Source organism: Ostrinia nubilalis, chromosome Z (genome assembly GCF_963855985.1).
Source record: "Ostrinia nubilalis chromosome Z, ilOstNubi1.1, whole genome shotgun sequence".
In the NCBI taxonomy this organism is placed as follows: Eukaryota; Metazoa; Arthropoda; class Insecta; order Lepidoptera; family Crambidae; genus Ostrinia; species Ostrinia nubilalis.
This window is the reverse complement of record NC_087119.1, coordinates 6,865,170-6,892,081: the sequence shown is the minus strand read 5'-3', so window position 1 is coordinate 6,892,081 and position 26,912 is coordinate 6,865,170. Positions and strand designations below refer to the sequence as shown.

General features: G+C 37.7%; 2 protein-coding genes and 1 long non-coding RNA gene across 10 annotated transcripts in view; 1 reads left to right on the top strand and 2 right to left on the bottom strand.

Annotated features, from left to right (window-relative positions):
• Nucleotides 1-26,912, bottom strand: part of LOC135087177 (neurocalcin homolog) — a 203,657-nt gene that overhangs the window by 20,439 nt on the left and 156,306 nt on the right. The gene's annotated exons all lie outside the window — the stretch shown is intronic.
• Nucleotides 1-26,912, bottom strand: part of LOC135087179 (neuronal calcium sensor 2) — a 191,913-nt gene that overhangs the window by 8,715 nt on the left and 156,286 nt on the right. The gene's annotated exons all lie outside the window — the stretch shown is intronic.
• On the top strand, nt 22,924-24,502 carry LOC135087221 (uncharacterized). Its single transcript, XR_010260717.1, has 3 exons — nt 22,924-23,175; nt 23,253-23,392; nt 23,473-24,502. It is a non-coding gene; the product is annotated as an uncharacterized LOC135087221 (long non-coding RNA).

Sequence of the window (26,912 nt, the reverse complement as noted above, 5' to 3'; positions counted from 1 at the left end):
GCCTGCACTCAGCCCGATGCGTATTTATGCGATTGCACAGCTGTGGCATTTCATTGCCGTTTTATGTGTACCTAACGTACACATCTTATTCCATTTGAATTACATGAGCATATTGCGTATTACTAAATTCAATATGTGTACGAAATCAGGTTTTGGTACTATAACTCCTTTTGCAGTTACCTTAAAAGCTTATTTATACATTTTATTTCTAAAAAGCACCAAGAATCTAGTTGTAATTTGAATATGATGCAGGGCCGGATCGTGAATTTGTGGGGCCCTGGGCTGAAGCTACTTCGGGGCCTATCTTAGTACTCAACTAATAGCCATGCCAAAAAACTGTTTCTATAATGATATATTATTCTTATACATACAGTGTGAGTCACGATAAAGTGCACATATGAAAATAGGTGAAACTAGACCTACTTTTATCGACAAAAAAGAGGTCAAAAAATTTTTTATGATTTTTTTAAATTTTTTTTCTGCCAATTACAGTAGTACACATTTAATAAGGCGCGTCGTGAATCTTCGGCCACGCAGACAAGGACAAAATTTTTCCGATTATGTTCCCCGTCGCACTTGCGCAAGCCCCGCCCATTTCATAATTACACTGCAGGCCAAGTACGGGGAATAAAATATTTATCTTTTTGAAAAAGTTTAATAGAGTATTTAAATAAATAAGATAAGATAAGAAAAACTTTATTTGACACAAAAAGAAAAAATAAAAAATAGAACAAATACACTTGTGGTACCCGTCGTTGTTCCCGATTTCCATAACACAAGTGCTTTTGCTACATACTTTGGGATCGATCGGAGCAATGTACGCGTCTAATATGTATTTATTTATTTACTTGCTTTTGCCCGCGGTTTCACCCGCGTGAAATTTAGTTTATCATAGATCGTCATAAATTATAGCCTATATGTTATTCTGGGTTATAAACAATAATAAGTTTCATCAAAATCCGTTCAGTAGTTTTTGCGTGAAAGAGTAACAAACATCCAGACATCCAAACTTTCGCATTTATAATATTAGTAGGATTATTTTTGTGGGATGTATTTAATCCATAATTTAGAAATGTTATAATTTGCATGCTACATATAATTGTAGCGAATTACGATAATGCACTTTATTTTATTTATCATATCTTTAATATACTGTACTCTAATAAATGGCAAATAAATATTTGAATTTCCGAATGTGAGAAGGTTAATGCTGAATCTATGAATGAATTGTGAATGTATAGATGTACGGAGATTGGAGGCTCACAAAAATAAAACACTTTTTTTGCCACTAAGTGTACTTTTGTCAGTTACGCGTCTACGCACTCTAGAGTATGGCGGCTGACTAACATGTGTCACAGCGCGCGCAAACATGACACGCGGCGCGGACCAATACCGGCACAGGAAGAAGACGCGCCGTGCGTGGAGTATCCCGATTGGTCAATAGCATTTCCCGCGCTACTTAAATTCGTCTTCTGCGCAGGTACATCGGTGAGCCTTATTAAATGTGTACTACTGTACTTACGTTAGGTAACGTAAGGGCCCCGGGGTTACAAGGGGCCCCCAGATCCCGCTAAAAAGTAGACAATAATTTGAAAAAAAAAAAAAAGTTGTCTGTAAAGTCGGTTTACGGACGATATTTTTACGTGACAACGTCATAAGAAAATATTGATTAAAAATTGCGTAGGTACTAAATTTTTGAGATATTTTTTAATTTTTTTTTCTGCCAATTACTTCTTGTAAAGAAAACGTAATAGCTTTTAAACTAAGAGGTATATCCTGATAAAATAAAAACAGTAACAATGCTAAATAACAGGCGATACTAAAAAAATACATAAAATGCCCAGAAAATGCCAACAAATAATAAAAAATTATACTTTTTGAAAAAAATCTGCTTTTAAATTCGTGTTTTTTTGGTTATTTGATTAATTTCTCCAAAAAATGCCCCCATAACAGGTGGTTTTTATTACTTTGTATTATTCTCTATCGTATTAATTTTGTAAAACCAAAAATCGGAAGTCTCTATCCCTATCACAACATTTGCTTACATTCGCACGATATCACAAAATATCGTCCGTAAACCGACTTCACAAACAACTTTTTTTTTTTTTTTTTTTTTTCAAATTATTGCCTACTTTTTAGCGTGATCTGGGGGCCCCTTGTAACCCCGGGGCCCTGGGCTGCAGCCCAATCAGCCCATAGGTAGATCCGGCCCTGATATGATGGGAACAAAAGTTAGGAAAGCTCCAGTTCAAATCTCAATAAAACAAATAAAGGCTGAAAGAATTCAAGGGATCATTGAAAGTTCCATGTGAAAGTTATATTGGAAACTTATTGTGACTCGAGCGGAGCCATCCGGGCACTTGAGCGTGCAGTTGCAGGCGGCGCAGGGTTGCCGCATAGTGTTGCAAAGTAACTTGCAAATATCTTTCGCCTTAAAGAGCTGGAAATTCCTAAGAAGGTATCGAAGACTAACTAAACTAGAGCATATTGGAGATAATAAGGGCCTGTTTCTTCTATTGCTGATAGTCCCTGATAGCTGATTAGAATTTTACTGGATAAACTACAACTTTTGATTGTATAGCTCTCGGATAGAGTTACCGTCTAGCGGAAAGTCACAGATTATAGAGATATTATCTGAAATATTATCAGGAATTGCCCCTCAAGTTCCCCTACATAATATGTTAGACACACTTTACTAATAACATTATAATCTCATAAAGAAATTGATGACACCTTCTTGGTCTTAAAATATAAAACTATTAATGACAACAGTTTCAAGAGACGGCACCCCTATAATATCGGTTCCGATATCAATTGATTGCATCCGTAAGTCAAAAAACTTCCATGGCGAATGAAAATTAAACCGATCCAGAACTATTTGCTTTAGTAAATAGCCCGTTGAAGCGCAGGATACCACGGCCGAGTCAGAATCGCGCCGAAAACTGGTAAAGCCTGGTCCGTGAGCATGTAGAATTTTGTCCGATGACCCCAAGCTACCCATCCTTATCGCTCGCGCGTAATTATGCTCACTGCGGGCGCATGTCGCACAGTCGCGACAGCAATTACGCGCGACGCGAGCAATAAGGATGGGTACCTTGGGGTCATTGGACAAAATTCTACGTGCTCACGGACCAGGCTTTAGTAACAAGTAGTCGGCCCACACGCAGTTGGATTTCGTTGCGTCAGTCAGTTCGTTACATGCATAATACTCGTAATTTTGCAGAATTGCTGACGGCCATGGCTCGTTACGGTGATGGCAATTAGCATCAGAGCGTAGTGGGCGTCGCCCGATAGCAGGCAATCAAGGAGTATTTCTGGCGTTTGCCGGTCATGATGTAGTAGACATGTTGGTACTTTAATTGAGCAGTTGTCATCAACAATCAGTAGGTACGTTGCTTGTTATTTGGGCAGTTGTCACAAACAATCAATGATTTTTTTGTGCTGTTTTCTCCATAGATTTCTTAAAACAGTAAGAAGCTATGACGTTCTCATTCGACAACGGAAAATCATCGGGAAAAAATTCAGGGTGGTTTTACTCGAAGATAAGTTGCGCTTTAGAATTATTGAGTAATGGAGTTAACTACTAAATTACTCGTATGCCAGATTATTTTGGAGCGTGCTATTCAAAATACAAAGGCATCCATACACCTACAATAGATTAGAATACATTTATTTCCAGAAAAATACACTTTAGTTACATAAGTTTACAAAGTAGGTATACCTACTAATAGGATTTCAGGTGACTTACTAGTAGTCCCCAAACTAGGTAGTCCTGTCTTTTGGTCATCCATGAACCTTACGGTAGAAACATAACATTATTTCCCTGGAGTAATTGGGGCAGTGTAACTGAATCAAAACTAAGTAGGTGAGTAAGTAGTATGAAGCCTGAAGGGCGGAAAGTTGCTAAAAGCCTTCCGGTAGGTGTCAATACATCAGCCATCAAATGGCACCGTCAGGTGACCCACAAGCCCGTTTTCCCTGTTCCGTAAAAAGTCAAACGAGTATCTATTAATCTACTGATGAGGGTGAGCTTAAATTATGCAAAATAAAATTGTTGTTTTAGGTTGCTACTAACCGAGAATAGCTACATCAACTGGGCCCTTTAATAGAATTCTGTGAAGTCTATAATTGGTTCGAACTTAAAGTTTCTTTGGGGTTATTGCCGATTCAGTTTTTTTTTTTTTGAGGTCATTAAAATATACACCACAAAATTTTTATAACCGAAAAAATTTAAACAGGTTATGTAGAAACGTGTGGAATATTGAAAGCAAAAGAAAAAGAAATGGTTTTCATGAAGTTAATTTTTTTATTAAATTTTTGTTAATCCGTATTTCACGCGTCACAGCTGGGTCACTCCGCTGCTCGCTAGAGTAGTCGTACGCGCTCGCATATTGCCTCGATCTGTCTGTCTCGCTCACGCCTCGACCACGCTTCCAGTGTTATTATTACATACTTAGCTAACTTAGACCATTTTGAATTCTAATAAGTGTTACATTATCGTACGTAAATAGTGCTCGCGACGCGTGTGTCAATAAATTACCAATTTTAGGAGGACATTTTGAGTCGCTTTATTTTACTCTTTTTTTTGCACAAATGGGATCAGTATCAATAACTCATTACCCAGAATTTTTTTTTTCGGTGATTAAAATTTAGTGGTGTATTTGTATGCGTAAGTTGAATCGATTTGGTTGGCTCGCCAGTAGTAGTAGTAGCTATTACTAGTAGTATAGTAGATATACGAGTATTAGATCGATCGAGTTCGTAAAATCATAATCAAAATGTTACGACAATGCACAGTCGCGCAAAAAAACTCAGTGCTAAGGGTAAAGGGACTGCCAGGAAATAGTATGTTATAGTATTTACCTAGAATGTGTTTTAAACTAGCTTAGCTTAGCTTTTACCAACTGCTTTGCTCGCCTAAGTCTCGAAGTTTCCCAGTAACTTTGGCCGGCCGGATTTGTCGATTGACTTTGAAATTGGACATGCCTAATTGGACCAATTGACGAACATCATTTGTAGTGCTCTATTGGTTGGCAAGTGGATTCAGAGTTACAAGCAATTAAATTAAACCGCAAAATGGTTAATGGGAGCTTAAAGCTTTAATTTCAGTATTATAGTCCAAATAATGCACTGTAATGTTCATTGTGTACGAGTAATTACGTATTTGCACAAACTATATTAACAACAGCATTTAACTTATAGTAGAATTCAGATACTATCTCTAAAAGTGTCTGTACCTAAAGTAAGACGTTGTCTTCTTGTCTTGCGTCAAATCCTGAGAATAGTGGAGTTTGTAAAGTGACAATTTAAGTACGAAGCGACTTGGGACGCTTTGTGAAGGATTGATATATCAAACGGGACTATTTTAACGTGCCACCCGTAGCACAGAATGCTTAGGTATTGTGTCATCGGACAAAGGACAGTGATGCGACGACGAAACTGAGGGCCAGGGCGTGGAAATGTCACGGACACATCGCCGATAAAGTTGGAGCGTGCTGCGAAAGTGCCGCCCTACCCTTGAATTGGTATTGTGCCGATATATCACTATCGATTGCAACTATAACTCTCGAATACGTCAAAATCTTGAATGTACCAAAACTAACGTGAGATTTCCAATAACAGGCCGTTCAATTACGGTTAAAAAGTAAACCGAAATTGTCGATATAATATTATCAACAATTTCGATAGAAATGAACCGAATAATCGTGTGTCTAGCTCAGTTCTCGATAAATAATCGCACCGAATCGACAAGATCGGGTATCTCTACCCTAAATCAGGTTCACCGCCCAACTTCAGGCGGAAAACTGTCCCCAATATTCGATTGATTCCACCTGGAATAATATAAGACCGGCTATTTTTACCGGTCAAAGTGGCCGGTCGCCGTGAGCGGAGCGCTGCCGAAGATTACAGGAACAATGTTACTCTCTCGTTAGCTATAAACACAACCGTTTAGTGTTTTCATTGACCGTATTGATTATGAAATTTTATTTGAGGTAATCCGTAACCGTAAACTGCTATAGGTGGTAAGTATTCAGAAGACACTAGGTGTTTACAAATAAGAAAATAATAATGTCAGTGATTTTACGGGAATGAATGACTCAATCTATGTATTAAAAAAATTGTACGGGACCCAAAAACTTTACTAAATGATAGTGTCACCTTGCTTTGATAGTTAGCAAGGTAGACAGCCCATCTGCAAACAATGTTGAATCGTACGTACAGGCGACAGCTCATTCAGCTATATATTATTGTTGAAAAAACGCTTTTATTACAACTACCTAAGATGTCTGTGTTTGGGTTGATGTGCCGTCGTCTGTACGTATTCAGCGAGACAGAATAGACAACACAAACTTATTCTAAAGCCTTCGGGCTTGGCATTGTAGATTGTTGCGACACTTCTTGATATGGAAATCTGTATCTTTTGGGATCGCAATAGATACGTATATCAAAACAGGCTAAGAATCGCCAAAATAAAATAATTATTTATTTATTTATTTATTTCAATACAAACCAAGTCACGCATTTGAAAATTTAATCAAGCGAGCATGTTCTTTTAGAACCTGACGTAATAAATGTGAAGCTCAGTTCAATTTAGTGCAGGCGACAGGTGGTTAATACACAGCGTTTCACAAAATAAAATAAATGTTTTTATCCTAACGGAATAGGGGCGAACATTTAGCGAAGACATTTGATTTCACCGTATACCTTGATTTTTTAGAATCCAGCAGAGATGTAAACAAACACTTTCATACACAATTACACCATAATCACTTACGTGTTCATAATATCATACACATTATTTAACAAGCACATGAAACCAACTTCATTTTCACGTTTATACAAGTTTGAAATCAATCTTTGAAACAAATTATTTTAGCAAAATACCTACGTGGACGATGAAAATTTGTGAGACTTGTCAAATTGACTTGACGTTTAAAATCATGTGTTATCTCCATATTGTCTATGACTTGTCTCTGACACATCAGTGCTGTAACCTGTGAGTCATAGACAATAATCTGTAAATTTAATCGATATTATTTTAAGTATTCACTTATTCCGATTACCGATTAATTTTAAATAAAAAATATACGATACTTTGTTTAGTTTTCCAGCGATAACTTCGACAATATTGGAGACAACGTAAAATTATTTTTCTACTTTTAGTGTATACTTTTTCGGAGTCAGTTTAATTTTTAGTCGGTTTTATTTAAACGAAATTATTTTACTTTTTTATGCAATTATGCTTACGTATTGTTCCATTGCTTATTTTCCTATATCAGTCTAAATCTTATAACTAACATTTTTAATGTATCGCTGTTGGTTTCTATAAAATAACTAAATAAAATAAAATAAAAAATAAGTAAATAAAATAAAAATCTTCTTTCAATGAGGGTTTTCGCGATTGGAAAATCCGCCAGATGGCAACCCTCATTGATAGCATCTTAAATTACCTCCCTAGCGGAATAGAGCAACAAAGAACTGAGCGAGCGAGATGTCACTAGTAGCAACACTGTCAAACAGAACTTTTTGCAACTATTTGAAGTTTAATAACTTTACGGATATCATTAATTGTTTTACTGTCCAGTGTGTTTTTTGATTACATCCGTGCATACAGTTTGTTTCCACTTCTCGAAAATTTCATAATCAGTTCACATTCAATGTTGCGACTTTGTTGCATATTTTTAGTATTTTGACGATCACCCGGCGATGATACGCAAGTACTACAATAATTTCACTTTGCGATTAACGAGAGGTTTTGTCGCATCACTAGTTCACAGACTAAAAATATTTTTATGTCAGTTGGCCATTTTTGATGACATTTCTGCTGATTTCTAAAAAATTAGACTGTACGGTACGTGTGCTCGTTACGTGCGAGTTAACCATGAAATGCACTAGTTTGCAATTTACACAGAAACCACCCAAGCAATCGGAAACCGCAGCCCAACTGGCCACAATTGCATTGTAACACGAATGGAACCAGCTTCTGCGGGATGTGGGAGTGATCTCATCGATCCGCCTCAAAATTGGCACTGAAGTCGCTGAAATGAGTTTGCCGTTGTTTTAAACTTAAGCAATAAAGGTATAAAATACTGTAAATACGATATACTCGTACGAGTCCTCTTTTGAAATCAATCTTCAACAGGTAAACGCTCGTCTTTCCCGCAAAATCGTTTTATAGAACGAGTGTCGTAATCGATATTAAAAATGCGTTATGGCTCCTTAGGTACTCTTAATTTTGAAGCAAGTGCCGTTACGTCGTAGTGCCAGCTTTGTAGTTCATTAATTCCATCAAAAACTTTATTACCTCACCGCTTCAAACTTTTTCAGGCGTAAAATTTCGTTGCGTTAATATTTTTAAGGCAAATAAAAGGGGCAATATCGTACAAATTTAATGAAGCCACTTTTTTAAGGAAATTCGATAAACGAAGGCGCCGGTTGTCGATGAGATTGCGGTAAAAACGCATCGTCACTGGTAAAAACATCGCAGGTGCCTCTTGTTTAGTGCCAGTTTACATCGCCAGGAGGGTGAGAACGCAATATTGAATCAATTGAGCAAGATTTTCTTAGATGTTTTTCTTCCTAACACGCGTTCTTAGTTTCAGAACGGCCGCGGCGCCAAATGATTTTCGCCGTCTCCATGGTGTTGTTAGACTATAGAAGACTTAAATTAACCTATTGTTCGATACAAAAGATAATTCCCTAGTTTGCGAGACGTATGACGTACCTCAGTCTGTCACCAGGGGCTACTGTTGACGAATAGAAAGAACACAATGAGCAAGAGTGCGAATCAAAAAATCAAGCGAAACGAACCTTTTTGCTATAATAACCAATCACGGATAAAGAAAAACTAGGTATATCTTATCTTCAATTTTCATCGCTAACCTGCTTGCTTTTGCTACCCGAGAGCTTAAGCCGACCAAACCACGAGGATTGGTCCAGAGATGGATTGGAAATTGAACCAGGCTTTGGCTTAGGCTGGAGTGGGCCAAAGGTCGAGTCGATTGCTTTAGTAAACGAAAGCAATTTTTCAAAGGCTGTAGTGGATAATTAAAAGATAAACAGAACCTTGTTTACGTTGATGCTGGGTAAAATTCCTTTTAAATTCTACTGTAGGAATTTTAAAACTTTTCAAATAACAAACTGAACAAGAGAAAACGAAAGTAATAAAGACACGTACACGTTTCACAAAACGCATTACGGTTTTTCTCCATTATCTCTTGGAAAACAGCGCTCAAAAAGGCTGGTAGAACCGTGGGGATTACTGTATTTAGACTGAGTTTTTTATTCCCTAGCCTTTGGAATAGGGGTGAATGGGGTGAAACGGAGCGAGCGGCGCACAACATGATTGCACCGCCGAAATCGTCTGACCGATCGCGCGGCGATTAAGGCTCGGCTAGCTGGTCCGCAATCCAAACACTTTTACAAGAGAAAAAGGCACAGGTTTGAGCTTGACGCGAATAAAAAGTCATTTGATTTATTCATGTGAGCGCCAAGCGCGGCGTTGTTTCAGTATACATTGCAACCAATAGACGCGCTTTTTTTTCTGTTGTGGAATTTACAAATGTAGCAGCTTTTTATTTGGTTACTACAGTAAATATGGGAAAGATAAAGGTACAAGTACTTACATCAATCAGAGGAATTAAATTAGATAGTTATCGTAATGAAGAAAGGAAGTATTTTATTTTAGTCCACATTGCAACACCTTTGTGCTTCAACACAGTCTTTTGGTAAGAATGTATGTGAAAGAACACCGCAGGTAGGACGCGTGAAAATGGGTTCACTCCCAATAAAATTAAATGGAAAGTTCAAATAGGGATGCCTGCGGCAGACAGCTGGCCTCTGCCTGATTAACACAAAAGGCGATTAGAGTCCTCAATGACCTTGAGCGTTTGACCTTCACGCTTCGCACAACACCCGCGCACCCCGCACGAAAATTCCGATTTGACACCGATCAAAATTACACGGGCATAGGTAGGTACAGAATAGAAGCTCTTTCTTCATACATTACTGCCTATTATTTTAAACTTGAATTGATGAACCTTGATGTCGATGTCATTCAACACAGGCGCAAGTGATGGCCCGAAATGTTCTAAACTAGCGCACCGTATCGTAAGTAAGGTATTTATATTTAACAAAAAATACAAATCCATGAACATTTTGTATGGGATAATATTTTTTATTTTATTTTATTTAGCTTACAATGTATGTTGTGTGTAAACTATGAATTAGTTAGACCCATTTCCTGACGACAACCGATTGAGTTAAAATTTCGGATACACATGCAATTCGGATGACAATGCAATATTATGATGACATGGAGCTGATCTGATGATAGAGCTGGAAAGTCAGTGACCCCATAGGAACTCCGGAATAATACGACTCCATCGAGTTGAGACTCGTTTGATTTGTAGGTATTTATTTATTTACATTAGGGTACTAACTATGTAAAGTTACGGTAAACTACTTTACAAATCACGAGTACCTACTTCAATTCTATATGTAAACAGGGTCTGATGATGGAGCTGGAATGTGGCCATAAGAATTCTTCGAATTATTACGAGCTACATTAGAGAAAAACGATGCTACTACGCCCTAGTAAATTCCGCATCATAAATACTAAAATGCTCAAATTAAAATTAAAAGAAAAACATTCTTTAAAAAACAAGGTTTTGTATGCTCTAAAAAGAATAGAATAATAATTAACTTTTTAAAAAAATAAAACCGACTTCAAATGCGTGAACACAAAAAAAAACTAAAAATTAAAAATATTGCGTATAAAAAAGTTCAACCCCAATTTTCCACCTTTGGGGGTGAAATATTTTCTTCAAATTCGCATGAAACCACCCTTTTGATAATACCTATTCAACAAAAAAATAATCGTTCAAATTGATTTATAATCGGCGGAGATATTGCGTATAAAAAAGTTCATCCCCAATTTTCCACCCTTGGGGGTTGTTTTTTCTATTATTAAATTTAAATGGGACCACCCTTGAGGTATTACCTATACGCCGAAAAAAGATTTGTTCAAATCGGTTCATAATTGGCGGAGTTATCGCGTAACAAACATAGAAAAAAAAAAAAAAAACATACGGGTCGAATTGATAACCTCCTCCTTTTTTGAAGTCGGTTGAAAAATAAAGATTCTATCATTACTCAATTTATATGACTAAAAGCTCGTCGCGAGATTTACTTGTGTAAACAAAAATACATTCATAACGTAACTTAATTTTAAAGTAAATCTAAAAAAAACACGGATAGGTAAATAATAGGTACATCTACAAGAACTTACCTAAATCTCGTAACAAGCTTTTAGTCAGATAAATTGCGTAAGGACAGAATCTAGGTATATAATAGAAAAAGACACGTTCCAAATTAGTAAAGGAATGTTAGACAGATACTTATCACTGCATTCATTTTCAAAGCTCTCATGGCCGCATATTTCATCGAACCATTTTTTCGAGGCATTTTCATAAACTCAATCAGATGTCGTTATTTATGTCGGTATATGCGCGAAATAAAGACTTTGAATTACGTTTTATTGCATACTTATAATCTTTTATCTGAGCTTTTATCTCAAGAATAAAATTGTCATTTTGACAAAATATTTCCCATACGGAGACTGTCAATAGGCCAATTTTTTCTCCATTTAAAAGTTTCGATGCATTCAAAAATCATAAAATAACTATAAAAATAAGGTTCATAGTAACCAACGAAAAAACAGATCAGGTTCCTAAGTCAACGCGCATATATTTTTGGGTTCCGAACCTCAAAAGGAAACAACTAATTATTTAATTACTCTATTAATCTACTTATAGGATTACTCTGTTATTCGTCCGTCTGTCTGTCAAGACCCTTTTTTTCATATGTATAGATAACAGCACTTAACATAAAAAATATGGTCTCAATGTCGACTTTCAGTAGCAACAACAGGGTCAACAACAACAAAAGCATGAAATAAATTAATGTTCACTAAAAATTAAAACCAACTCCAAAACATATTACCAAACCGTAGGCTGCCAGTGCTGCCACCGAAATATAAATCATGGTATAAATTTGACCTAGTAAATAAATAACGGAATATATTTTCTACTTTTACTTATCTAGTGCAGTTTGTTTTGGAGTCGATTTTTTTACACTAATAGATTCTATTTAGGTAGATAATAGCGTCCAAGCATGCCTTAATTCAATCGTATCGTCTGACTGAACGTACTCTATGAACAACTCTGACATAAAATATATTGTCAAACAAAGGCTGGGTTGCACCATCTTATTTTAAGTTTGACAAAAGTCAAATATCTGTCAAACTCCATACAAAAAAACACCGGTTATCGCCAAAGCTACGGTCAAAGTTAGGTCACGTCAGGTGGTGCAACTCAGCCAAAGAAAAAATTCATTTTGATCGCTAATGTCAGTTTGCAGCGAGTAACACAACCTCCCCGTCTGAAGGCCAGCGGCCGACTGCCGCCCGCACCCCGCGAAGGCCCCCTCAACAGCAAAACGTTCGGAATTTATCAAAAGTAAAATTTATGAATGAAAGTAATGTTCGATTGAAAAACGCAACGTGTCATTTAAAGATTAAAGAATTCTTAATCTATTCGTGCAAAAATCTTTAAAATTAACATAGCCGTTTGGGAGGAGTAGGGAATTGAAGTAAAAAATCGATGTCCCGTATTTATTTTTTTAATCCACAACAAAGAGACGTAGGAAAAATTCAAACGTGTCAAATGTAGTCCTTGAACTGTTGTATAACATATATTTTTTTCAACTATTTCTGTCCAGCAGTAAAAGAGGAGTAGGCTTTACAAAATGACCATTTCACGCGGATTGAGGACACTAATCGCCTTAAACAGTCACACGGCTTTCCAGATAAGTGAAAAATAAAATAGCCGTTATTTCATATTAAAAGGAGGTTACTAATCCAGAACATTATGGTAATATTCGTTCATTTTAACGCCTTAAAGGGTACACCGAAATGTTACTGCTATAAAAAGGCAACGGAATTTTATGCGTAAAATATTAGTTAATATGTATGTTAATCGCAACAAAACGATATTTACTCATGACAACGATGAAGACATTTAAAAATTCTGGATCAGTCTGAGGCTCTGGGCAGTGTGATATTAGAACTATGCTTACATGCTATTGCATGCTTCAAAAGGGGTGATAGCACATAACAAACGAAGCCAAAGCATTGTGTGCGACAGTTTGAAACATTGGATCATGGTCGTCCATTAACGCCTTTGCCGCGCCTGTGATCGGCCACTAAACGCATTCATTACGAATATCGGATTTGACGCGTTCGAGTGACTAATGGAGTGATCGGTCTCCGGCGGCTGTCATGTAAGCGGGATGCGCGTGATTCATGCTCTAGCGCTGAACTGGTTAAGGTGCAAAGTGCAATCTGTCACCATGGTTATTAAATGCAATGCATTCATAACGAATAGGTACGAGATTTATGCGTTTGGATGGCTGGAGTGATCGAGTCTTCGGTATAAAATAGATAGTAACAGAAGAGAATCACCTGTATGGTACTTCACTTTGCATTCGCACACAGACGCGTGTCTCAAGCGGGCGGCTTTCGCGCTCGCACTGGTTTATACTGGATCGCGACATTTCGCGCGATAAGTAGGTATCATATCCGTGAGCGTTGCGCGAGCACACTTTGTATTTAGATTGTCTTTTGCTCCTATCAATTTTGTGTCTCCGGCGACAATCGAGCGGCTGTCAGCGCGATGCGCGTGATTCTCGCCGGCTCTAGCGCTGCAGGGTTACTCCGAAACCCTGTTCACGTAGTTTCGTTACGCTGGCATCTCTCGTTTCGTGAGAGGGATGGCAACATGCGAATCTTCGATAACGTTTTTCGGAGTAACCGCCCTGAACTGGTTAAGGTGCAATCTGTCACCACTCTCCATGGTTATTAAATGCGTTCATAACGAATACGAGATTTATGCGATGACCGGTGCGGTGATCGAATCTTCGGTGATTGAGTTGGGGCTGTCAACGGCGATACGCGTGATTTATGACTCCATCAACGAGTCTAGCGCTAAACTGGTTAAAGTTAAATCTGTCTGCAAAGATTAAAGTGCATTTGTAACTAACTAATGCGTTCGGATCGCTAATGGGGTAATTGAAACTTCAGAGATTAAGTTGAATGGATATGATATACTTAAACCAGTAAAAGATATTGTAGTAGGTATGAATTCAATTATTATTTACTAAGGTATTTAGAAATAATGAAAACGCAATAGCGGCAGCTCCGTAACCGTACTAGCGGCTATAATGGCACGGACGCTTAACGACGCGACGTCGTAAACGTCGTCAACTATGACATGGTGAGTTATACTGGTAACTGAAACATTGTTGGCAAAACAATACCATCGATCATAGTTAGGCTGAGTTGCACCATCTAACTTTGACCGTAACTTTAACGATAACCGGTGTGTTTTGTATGAAGTTTGACAAATTTCTGACGTTTGTTTAAGTTAAAGTAAGATGGTAACACCGAGCCTTAGAATAGAATTGAAAGTACAGTCGTCAGCATATCATCTATCTATATTTATAAAAGCGAAAGGTCACTGATTGACTGACTGACTGACTTACTCATCTCGAAATCTCAGAAACTACAAGGGCTAGGAGTCTAAAATTTTGCATGGGAGTTCCTTTTAGAACGTAGTTGCTCAATAAGACGGTATTTAGCAAAATTCAACCCCCCTAAGGGTGTAAAACGGGATCCACGCGGGCGGCCGCTAGTTTTAGATAAAAAACACCTCTATTAAAACTTACTCATGAGATGACCAGATATATTACGAGCCAACTAGTCTCATACCAAATAAAACATGTACAAAGCTTGCTAAGAAGTCAGTGTTTTCTTTGATCGGCACATCAAACATCTCTTTCTCTTTTATATTTGAAAGACATTTTTTTTAAATCTAATTATTTTGTTCAGTCGTCTTCCTATTCATTTCATATTTCCTCACAGAAATGTCACTTCTAATTATCTCGCAACGTAAACGATTGCAGATGAATTAGGAGTTAACGCGAAACGCTACACTCAGCTCTTTGTTTTACAAGCCTTTTTTCGCCACAAATTAAAATCCGCTGCCAATATTTGAACATTTTTTTTGCTCTGTTGTTTTACCGGTCCCGGTGAAGCTTGTAAATAAAAAAAGTTTTAGCGTGATTCATTTCACTATCCAGGGTGTTTAAACAACCATGGCTAACAAGAGAGCGCTTTCAGAGCGAAATATGTTCTACGGTATTGTTTTTATTTTTAAATTGAGTTGAAGAAGTAAGTAAACTTTCCATAACTTCAAATTGTCTGATTCTGTCTAAGTTTATTACTTTAGAATTGAATAATACTTGTCTAATGTGTATCCGTTATATTTTTCATTCTAATAATAGTAACACTGGACTTCTTTTTTATAATCTAATGAACCAGACATTTCTTTATCATTAATGGCGTAACCCTTTAAAATGGATTAACTCAGGTAGGTACATAAAATTATGGTCGCCGTTTTATTTTACTACCTTGCAAAATATAGGTAAAGTTATCACACTTTTAAAATTGCCGTTTAATATGAAGGTTATGAATAATATTGGATATTCAGTTTTTTTAGTCTAATGAATCTATTTGGCTAAATAAAATATGATAGAATATAATTACATACGTGAGACAACATTAAGCTATGAATCACAATAATTCAGATTCTAGATACTGAATTACAGGAATTAGAGCTCATGAGTCAGCCAAGCCAAAAAAATTGGCAATTGCAAAAGTTACTTAGCAGTCAGATGTACAGTACCTAGGTACTGGTGTGAACTGACGTAAATTCGTACCTCGTATTTTTCTGTACTTTACAATCCTAACCATTACATACACACCGATGATCATAGCAACGTATGCTACGTCACAAAAACCAATACGTGAAAGATTTTATTTTAAGACGTTTCCAAACGCGATGGAAAAATAGCTAAGTGATTTATGTGCATTCAACAGTCGAGTGTCTGTACACCGAAATAGTTTTACGATAAAACCCGAAGGTAAGACTGTTATTTCAAAGCCGATCCGAGTTGACGAGAGCTCCTGACATCGGGACGTTCCGCTGCATACTAAACAGTGCATTTGCATCTGATGCTTGATACGATACTGCTTATGCAAATGCGTTGACGAATTGAAAATTACTTCACATTCAATCGACCAAACGTAGTGTGGTACGCGTCAGTCCCTAAATACCTATCGATGGGCCGAGAACGTCGCCAAAAAAATTGCGATGCTGCACAAGTCTGACAATTCCCGGTTTAGTCATTAAACTAAAGCCACGAAAGTGGCTCGCTGAAAGTATCGCCGAGAATCACATTCAGTCGTCGCCACTCCGGGTAAGGCCGCATCAAACCCAAGGAACGTTTTGTAAGACATCAAAGATACTGCTGGTAATGATTTTCCGGCTCACATCTGTCGTACGCGACCTCAATTTCAATTCATTAGCGCAAATTACAACAATGGAAGAGTAGTAATTTACAGTCGGAGCATAAAAAGGTTAAGCCATTCTCATTTAGCATGGGATGCAGACGCCGGCACCGATGCCGGTCACGTAAGGCGCTGCAGCCATTCAGCGCGGGCCACTAGTAACATTATTGCTGCATTTAACTGTCCATTAAGATCTCGTCGCGTCACAACGACGTCTCCCACTTAACACTGGCATTTAAAGTGTTTAAACGGAATTCAGACACAGTTCGAATTAATAATTAATATAGAAGCACGTGCCGCACTAACGGTTCCAGTACAGTAAATACGAACTACCTAACAAAGTTGTTGCTGTATAATCAGATTAAAGCAGGAACAGAAGTGCCTGAGAAATAAAGATTGCTGTTACAACGGCGCGCGTGTCGGTGTTTAGAAAGTGTGAAATTGAATCAAAGTCCTGACTCCATAGACACGGAAAGGACGATATTGTTATCTGGGGGCACGGCAGTGCCCCCACCAAGTCGAGCAAAAAAGCGGCACGGCCGTACCATCCTTTTCTCGAAGCAATTCAGGCCATTTTCGACCGCCTGTAACTTCGTTGTGGATACAACTAGAAGGCTGAATTTTCATTAGCTATGCAGGCATTGTAAAGACACGGTATATTTCAAATTTCATTCAATTTGAACCAGTAGTTTAAGAATTATAACGGGTCAAAGTTTCTTAATTATGTCACTCACTGACTGACTGACTGACTCACCGATCATCAAAATTCTAAGGCACTTCTAGCAGACCTAGAAGCTTCAAATTTGGAATATAAGTAGTGTTTGGTGTATGAATCAAGGAAAAACTAAAATATTTGGGGGCACGGTAGTGCAACCGCTAAGTCTAGCAAAATTTTTCAATTTCGGTCCAGTTTTATAAATTATAAATATTTAACTACTTACTTAAATAACTTTGTAATACCATATAAATATAAAGGCGCACGGTAGTGTCCCCGCGCCAAGTCGGGTAAAATTTTTCAATTTTGGTCCAATTTTCTAAATACATAACTGCTGTCTACAAAATACAAAAAGAAATGAGATCCCATCAAAAACAATACTTGTCAAAAAAACTAAATATATTGACTTGGCCATCGCATGAAAACACGTGTAGATAAATTAAATTATTTAGTGCGATGGCCAAGTCAATAATTTATGTAAAACGTTAAAGATTTCCTGGCCTGGACTTGGTATTACATGGATCTCACAACTTTTTACCGTAGAACAACTGAGTTGCGAGACTTGGTTTTTTTGACAAGTATTGTTTTTGATGGGATTATGTAGTCGTTTTGCCTGTTCCGAGTGCAATTGATATTTTCCTGAATTGTTTGTCTAGTTTTTAAAGGACACTAGGTAGCGGACGCCTCGGTGAAACCTCTTACAATTATATTGTAACAGAATAGCGTACATTCAAGTAAAGTAAAGTAAATATAAATAGAATGTTCACAGTGATATATCTTTCTGTATTTCTGAATACCTCGCCAGTGGATTACCCTTCAATTTGACGGTCCATTTTATTCGTAATATTGCTCAAAGCAGATAAGAAGACCAAAGCAGAGAGCAGGGTATTACTATAATCTCACGCAGCTGTGGACGATAATGCAGCGTCACGTCGTAAAAAGTTCCGCAAAAGAAATCTAAAAGAACAAAAGCCGATTCCAACTAGGACTGCTTTATTTTATGTCGTGAGGATTGTCCCCGATTTAAGTATCGGGAAGTAGTTAGCAGTGTTGTTGGCGTAGGTACATTTTATGGCGGCGCTGGCCGACTGCAGAGAACTGGAAATCAACGAAACTCGCCTAGACCAGAAACTTTTTGTGTTGCGGCCGGGTGCAGTCGAAACTTTCAGATTGCGAGAAAGCGCTCCGTTTTCGCTGACTCCAGCTAACAGACCGGAAAAAAACTTGATTCATTACAAATGAATTTCCATTCGATGGGATAATTAAAAATTCTCTTAAAAGTGACGATTAAAAGTTGAAAATAGTTGAGTAATTACTGCGCCTATAGTGCCTCAGGACTTGTCGTAAACGTAATTAAAACTTTATGGAAGGTCACTATGGTTTGAACATAAATCGAGTGATGGAAAAATGAGACCAATCAACATACGAGTACAATCAATAAATAACTATTCCAGATAATTTATTCCACACACGATTCCTCTCGCAAGAAAATAGCCAAACAAACCTTGTCACAAACGCAGGATAGAATATTAAATTGAAATGAATAACCACTGATACACTATTCATTCATTAGAGCGCGTATTGTCACCCGGACGCATGCATTTATGCAACACATCACATGATGCATAAACCATCCGGCTGACAGATATGCACGTTTCGGAAGCAAATTCGACCAAACATTACAGAGGAGGATTTAATGTTTTAATATTCATGTTAATCGCATATTATTGAGGCATACGCATGCTCCAGCGAGTATGCCAATGCCGTGGTAGCAATGAGAATGCTATTTTAAGCACGTCGATGTCTGAACACGTGCATAACCTTATGTTAAAGGAGTAACCTTTTCCAAATTAGCACATTAAAATGTCCAACGTCTCCTGCGCGAGTGCGCGAGCAGCGATGCGAGGCGTCAAAGAGCCTTGCCTTCGTCAGCCATGCATTGAATCCGCAATACAATCTGCAGTTTGCACATATCGCGCCGTTCGGACATTAGGGAAACAAGCAACCGGCGATTGTCAATGAAGTGTAAACCAACGCCACGGCCACAATGGCTGTCAATGCCAAGGAAATGCCAACGATGCTTTCATAGCGGCATAATAGAGCGCGTCGCCGCGGAATGAAACTACACCGACGAGAAAAATAATATTCCCTCTTTATTCCTAGCCGTAATAGGCTTTAAAATGAAATTGTTACTTTACTACGATACAGCTTATTACGTTTACTCGTCCTAAGCGGTCACTCCGTAGGACGCTTTCCGGAAGCTTTAATCTCGGCTCAAGTCTGAAGAGAGTTTGTTGAAAATATTATTTTACAATAGGGAAGACTTCCTTTCCTCTTAATAATAATAATAATAATAATAATAATCCTTTTCTCCATAACTACATAAACCTTTTTATACAAAACCCACAGTCTATGCCAGAATATATAACTACAGGAATTACTTATATGTTACCTAAAGACCCAAATGATCTCTCCAACCCCGCCAAGTATAGACCAATTACCTGCCTGCAAACTATATATAAAATAATCACAGCTTGTCTTACACAAATTATTTACAAACACATAGACACATTTCAAATTTTAACAGAACAGCAAAAAGGATGCCGTAAACTAAGTCAGGGCTGCAAAGAACAATTGATAATAGATTCAGTGGTATTACAACAAGTTCAAAAATTCAAAAAGGATTTATTTACTATGTACATCGACTATAAAAAAGCGTATGACTCAGTACCTCACTCATGGTTACTTAAAGTACTCGAAATATATAAATTACACCCACAGATTATAAACTTCCTTGAAACATCCATGAATAACTGGAGCACCAAGTTGAAACTCAATACTTCCGATAGCCCAATAGAGACCCAGCCAATTAAAATCCAACGAGGTATTTTTCAGGGAGATGCATTGAGTCCTCTTTGGTTCTGTCTTGCTCTGAATCCCCTTTCAAACCACCTAAACAGCATAAATATAGGATATAATCTTTATTACCACAGCAGCGATGATAAACAGAATACTTATGATGACCTCCCAGGTGTTAAATTGAACCATTTGTTTTACATGGACGATATCAAGCTCTACGCATCGAATGAAGAAGACCTACATCATCTGGCTGATGCCACTGAAAATTACACAAAAGACATATGTATGGAGTTTGGTATCGATAAGTGTAAAATAAACTCCGTAAAAGCTGGACGTACCTACAAACACACTCACCATCTTGAAACTGGAGAACGAATAGAAGCACTAGAAGAAAATGAGACTTACAAATACCTGGGATATAATCAGTCAAAACAGATACAGCAGAAGCAAACCAAAGAAACTCTAGTACAAAAATTCAAACACAGACTAAATGTTATACTTAAAACACAATTATATGCCAAACATACCATCAAAGCTATTAACACTTTTGCAATCCCTATTCTTACTTATTCATTTGGTATAATAAAATGGACAAACTCAGAACTTAAAGGATTACAGCGCAACATTAACACGACTATGACAAAAAATAGGAAACATCATCCTCGCTCTTGCATCCAAAGGCTGACTCTCCCGCGAAGTGAAGGAGGGAGGGGTCTTATTGATATTACAAATCTTCACAATAAACAAATAGCCAACCTCCGTTCTTATTTTTATCACAAAACAGAAACATCTCCTTTACATGAAGTAATCACATTAAATGATAAACGATTAACGCCGCTTAACCTACAAGATAAAAACACTCAGAAAAATGAAAAAGTTACAGACAATGCAAGTAAAATAGCTGATTGGGCCCGGAAATCACTTCATGGCAGACATCGTAGCGACTTAAACCAAACTAACGTCGACAAAAGTGCGTCGAACGAATGGTTAAATCGTGGCGAACTGTTCCCAGAGACAGAAGGTTTCATTCTAGCAATACAAGACCAGGTAATAGAAACAAGGAACTACCAAAAATATATTATGAAAACTCACAACCTACCTACAGATTTATGCAGGAAGTGTAATAGTGCCTCTGAGACTATTCAACATATTACAGGTGCGTGTAAATCCATAGCCCAAACTGATTATAAACATAGACATGATCAAGTTGCAAACATCATTCACCAGAAGTTAGCTTTAATGTTCAAACTGTTACAAGGACCCCCAGTAGCTTATTATAAATATACTCCCTTAACAGTACTAGAAAACAACACCCATAAACTATACTTTGATAGAGCCATACTGACTGACAAGACCACGCATTACAATAGACCAGATATAACAATCGTTGACAAAACTAACAGAACAGCTCACCTTATAGATATCGCAATCCCAAACACCCACAATTTACAATCAACAATAGCTGAAAAGTTAAGCAAATATATTGATCTGAAAGAAGAAGTTAAAAGGATATGGAAATTGCAAAAAGTCACTATAGTCCCAATAGTCTTGTCTACAACCGGAATAATACCTAAGCAATTACACCAATCTCTGGATACACTCAATCTCTCAAAACACACTTACATACAATTGCAAAAAGCTGTCATACTCAACACATGTAGGATAGTTAGGAAGTTTTTACAGGTTGAAGAAATTACCCAAATCCGCCCACCACCAGTACAAAGAAGAACTGTTCCTGAAACTGGAAATATCAACACGGACCCATAATAATTTTACACTATTGAAATTATTAGCTTTAACCAGATATCACTTGGCTTTGGCCCGTGCTATCCGGAACACCAGCTTAAAAGCTGAGATAAAAATATTTAAGAGAAATATAAATAATAATAAAAATCTTTATTTGGCACGGGACAAAAAATGACAATTACAAGTATAAAAAGGTACACAAAGAAGAAAAAAATAAAAAATAAAAAACAGTAAAATAATCCAGCCAGATCAGTAAAAATCCCGAGCCAAAAAGGCGCCCGCTCAGCGATACTCGGGACATAAGTAAATGTCCCGACGCTGATTTTCAGCGAGTACCCTTGCCTAGGCCTCGGCTGTTGGGACCCAAACCGCGTCCGCCAAACATAAACTAATTATTTTATTAAAACTTTTATAGATTCAAGAGCGGATAGGGGATGCTCAACAGTCGAGGCCCCGCGTGGCGCTCTGCTAACATATAAACAAACAATAAAAATAAAATAACATTACAGACACTAAGCTAAAGACAAAATCAAGAAAAATACTAATAAATGAAGAATGTGTAGGTGTGTTGTGTGTGTGCTCCTGAACGTGCCATCAATGCGTTAGTGTGGGTGACGTGTTGAGTGTTGTGTGTTTACTAATAAATAAATAAATAAGTCAACGAAACGGGAATAAAATAAAATAAATAAAATGTTAATGAACAATAATAAGTAATAATAAATACTAAAGTAACGATCACAGACCTCCTGCAAATGTCTTAAATCATACGACTGTTTAACATAACATGGCGAAAATCGGAGACATCCAGCATCGACAAAAGCGCCCTCTATTTATGCAGGCACTCTGCGTGGGAAATTGGCCAAGACGCAGTAGTGTGAACACAATCTCGGCTACTTTCTCCCCATTAATCGAGTGCGTCGCTCACACTTCGGTGTGCGACTCGGGCGAATCGCCGAACATCGCACTCGCGCCACACATAATCTGTGGCAGACGACACGAGCGACTCCGAGCGAGGAACTCTGCGCAAAAAGAAAAAAAAAAAAAAAAAAAAAAAAAAAAAAACGCGTCGCGTGTCTCTGCACTCTTTGCTGCTCTGTCTGTGCCTCATCCCTGACCGCGTGCTAGCTACCTACCACGTCAAATATTACACGTAATTAAACGTGGTTTGTGGTTATGGAAGATGAATTACTGTAATTGGGACAAAGTATGTGAGTGAAACCAAAAATGTGCACAGCAAGACAAGACAAAGCACCGCCCAAGGCGTAAAGAAGAAATGATGTCCCTTCCTCCCACCTTCTACAGTTTGTTGGTCGGAATTGGACGGTGTAAATTGACCTCGTGAGGAAGCGTTTGACGATGTTGCGTGCGTGATGCGCAAAAAAAGACGGTGAGATGGCTACTATGCGTTAGTTTTTTAAAAAAGTCGAGAGCTAAAACTAAAACTTCAAAATTTTAAAATTGCAGGGCGCACCCATTATCAAGGCGTACCCACTGGTGTGTGGTGAAGTGACAGTCATGAACATGCATTAATCTCGGCCCATTGCGGCCCACCAGTGCCGGAGCAAACCCATTATGCCCCTTCTCGCGTCGCGCTTGCCTTAAATGTAAGTTAACTATGCTGTAACTGTTGTGCTTGTGTCAAGTGTTTTTTAAAATTGTTCTTAAAGGTATTCCTTGTCTTTAGGGCGCGCAGTGGTGGGGGCAGGTCGTTCCAGCATCGGGACGCCGCGAAACGAAAGGAACCCCGAAATGCAACAGTGCGGTGCTTGGGCGTGGCAAAGATGTGAGTGCACAACCTCCTGGGATATCTACCCTGAACCTGAGCCCACTCCAACTTGTCAAGGAGATACTTTGGCTTTAAATTGGACAGTATACCAAACATCATTGTGGCCAGGTGAAGTCTCCGACGAGCAGCCATCTTTAGCAAATTTGCTGAGTTTAAAAAGGGGGTAACGTGTGTTCTAGGAGGTATCGTGAAGCAAAAGCGCGCACATGCATTTTGAACTCTCTGAATGAGACGAACAGATCTAGTCAACAGGCAAGGGCCATAAACTGTATCACAATAATTAAGTTTGCTTAGTATAAGTGACTCGCATAGAGAGGTTCTAAGGCTTTCAGTTATGTATGGTCTCAGCTTATACAGAAGCTTCAGCCGGTAAAAACAAGTTCTGGCACACTCGAGCACGTGACTCTCAAACCTAAGTTTACTGTCAACAATCAGACCCAGATTACGTGCTTCCAAAACCCGCTCCATTTGCTCTCCGTTTATTGCAATGTTGAGTTGAATATCTTTGAGTTTTTCCAACCCTTTGGGTGAGCCTGTCAGCATGAATTTGGATTTTCTGGGATTAAGCACGAGGCAGTTGGAAGTGCACCAGATGGAGATTCTACTCAGCTGATTATTGACTTTGGATATGGCAGCAGCAAAGTCTGATGGTGGGAACGATATGTATAGTTGTAGGTCGTCAGCGTAGAGGTGGTAGTGGCAGTCAGTAATGTGGTTAATTATGTCCGCGCTGTATAAAATATATAGAATTGGGCCTAGGATGGATCCCTGGGGGACTCCGCGGGTGACTGGTTTGCGTTGTGATATAAATACGGTACCGTCTGTTTTTTTTAGCTCCACATACTGCTGTCTCTGCGTCAGGTAGCTGTGAAACCATTGCACTGAAGTTCTGTCAAGACCGTAGAAACTCAATTTTGACAGCAGTAGAGGAATGTCTCTTGTACGTCAGCTTTATAAATGTACACATGTGTAGCGTTGCAGTTTTGGCTGTTTTCACAAATTGATATTTCTTCTCGATATTTGGATTTAGGATACCACTAGCGACATCTATTGGGGTGATTTTGAATTAATTTGCAATAGATGGCGCTTTTTGCTCAGTCAATTCAAATATATTTTATTGAAACATTTCCTAATGTTTTTGTTTTGATTATTCTATTTTTTAATAGAATATTTTCAGTGTTCAGGAGATTGTTTTCATCATGGTTTTTATTAGTATTTGCTTTTTACCTAAGCGGCGAAACGAAACGTCTTGCGATGTCAATGACTCGCAGGCTGTCAGTTGAGCTGTCAAATCACTTTGGAATTTTGGTCGATCTTGCGCAACCGCAATTTTATTATTTTCGGGGATGTAATCCCCTGTGTTTTAAATCGTGTGTTGCAGAATGCATCCACGATAATTTCATAATATAATTTAAAATAATCACACATGAGGTAAGTTCCCGTCGGAGAATTTATTTATTTTTCGTGATTGATATTTTTCGTATTCCAGTACGTGGTATTTTATGTGATGGTTTCTTTCAGAAATTCCCTAAATTCTATTCGGATGAGGGTATTGGGTTGCTGAGGGCTGCGAGCGAAGCTCAAATTAGTGAACAGCCTTCGTAAGTATTTCTTTCCCATTGCGGGGTTTTTCATAACCTAATGCCACGTTCCATATGTGATGCTGACAGTGTATTTTTCGTTTCAGATGCGGGATTTCAAATTTCGTATTTTACAATTTCATAATTTTACAATATTTTGTAGTTTAAACAATTTCATAGATTTCATATTTTACGATTTTACATTTCATATTTTAGATATTTCAATATTTCATATTGATTTCTATAATTATTACTCCTTTCTGAACTGCTGATCTCTTCGCATTTCCTCCTTGTCATCAAACCTCTGTCTCTGCAAGAGTTTGAACGCTTACCTGTCAAAGAGATGCAAGAGCTTCACCTGGCACTGCGCGCTTGAGGCCGTGGAGGACGCTGCTTGTAACCTAAAAGTGTGCGAGACCCGTTGGACCCCGGAAGAAGAGAGGAACGTTCAGGGTAACGGCTTATAACCGCATGGCTTCCAAGGTACCCACTTTTCCATCCTTCAAGTAGGAGTCTTTCCGACCTGACATCGCGCAGTTATCTTAACTAGTAGAGTCTTTTAATATTTAGGCTGAGTTTTAAGAAATTTGTAGTGGCAATAATATTCACCAAACCGAACCTAATCAACGACCCTGAATCCCTTGAGATTGGCACTATTACAGTAGTTATTATAATATCGTAATTGATAACTATATACGAGCATACGAGATAAAAAATAAATTGTGTCAATTGAGAGGGAGCTGTTTTATTTACATTTTCTAATTTCACACAAGGAACGGTAACTTATATAAATTTCTGCAAGCCGGACAACCTCTTTTTTCACGTGCAGACAACTCACCATCTTCTCCGTCTGCACCGGTGGCGGTTCAATTCCAGTCACCAAGCCGCCAGGAAAAAAGCCTTTCTTGCAGTGGCGCCCATCTTTTGATGTTTATTATTGCCACATTATTTTTATGAGGTTTATGGGTGGAAAGCCAATAAAAGAAGCAACAATGTGTGCTGACTATCCGCTCATACACTTCTATTTTATTGTTTAATAATTTTTATTAGGGAGTCTCTCATGTGTGTGCTGTTGTTTGTCTTGTTTTTTTTGTAATTTATTTTATTTGTGATGCCCACATAAATTTTTTAGGTTGTCAACTTTTTACATATTATTATGTTAACCATTTTATAACAGAGCGTACTACTCTATATGAGGTTAGTTTACATGATGTTAGGTTACATATTTTTTGTGTTGCAACTCTTATTTTGTATATTATGTTGGGACAAGTAAGTAACATTCTTTTTGTTAGGTTATATTTATTTTATACCTACACTGTTTTTGGGCTTTATAGCTTATAACTTTTAGTTACTTACTTTAATTATTTTATTTTTACATACAAGACAAACACAGTTTTAGTTTTAATTTTAGTGTTTATTCATTTGTACTCATAATAAGTTAGTACATAATGTAGTTTACCTACCCGGATATTTTGTTACATAATGCTAACTTAAATCTTTAATATTATGTTATGTACTTAGGTAACAAATTGCTTTTGTGTCACCATGGACATATAACTTTTATTTTATGTTACCTAGTACACATTAGTTTGCATTACATAATGTTAGAACTTTTATTTGAAATTAATTAATTTGGCAAAATTTTTATAACTTAAGGCAGATATTCCTATTAGTTATTTAGGCATTATACTGCAGTGTATTATAAGGTTTGGTACATAATGTTATTACTGGCTAGTGAGTTGTTTGTGGGTACACTTG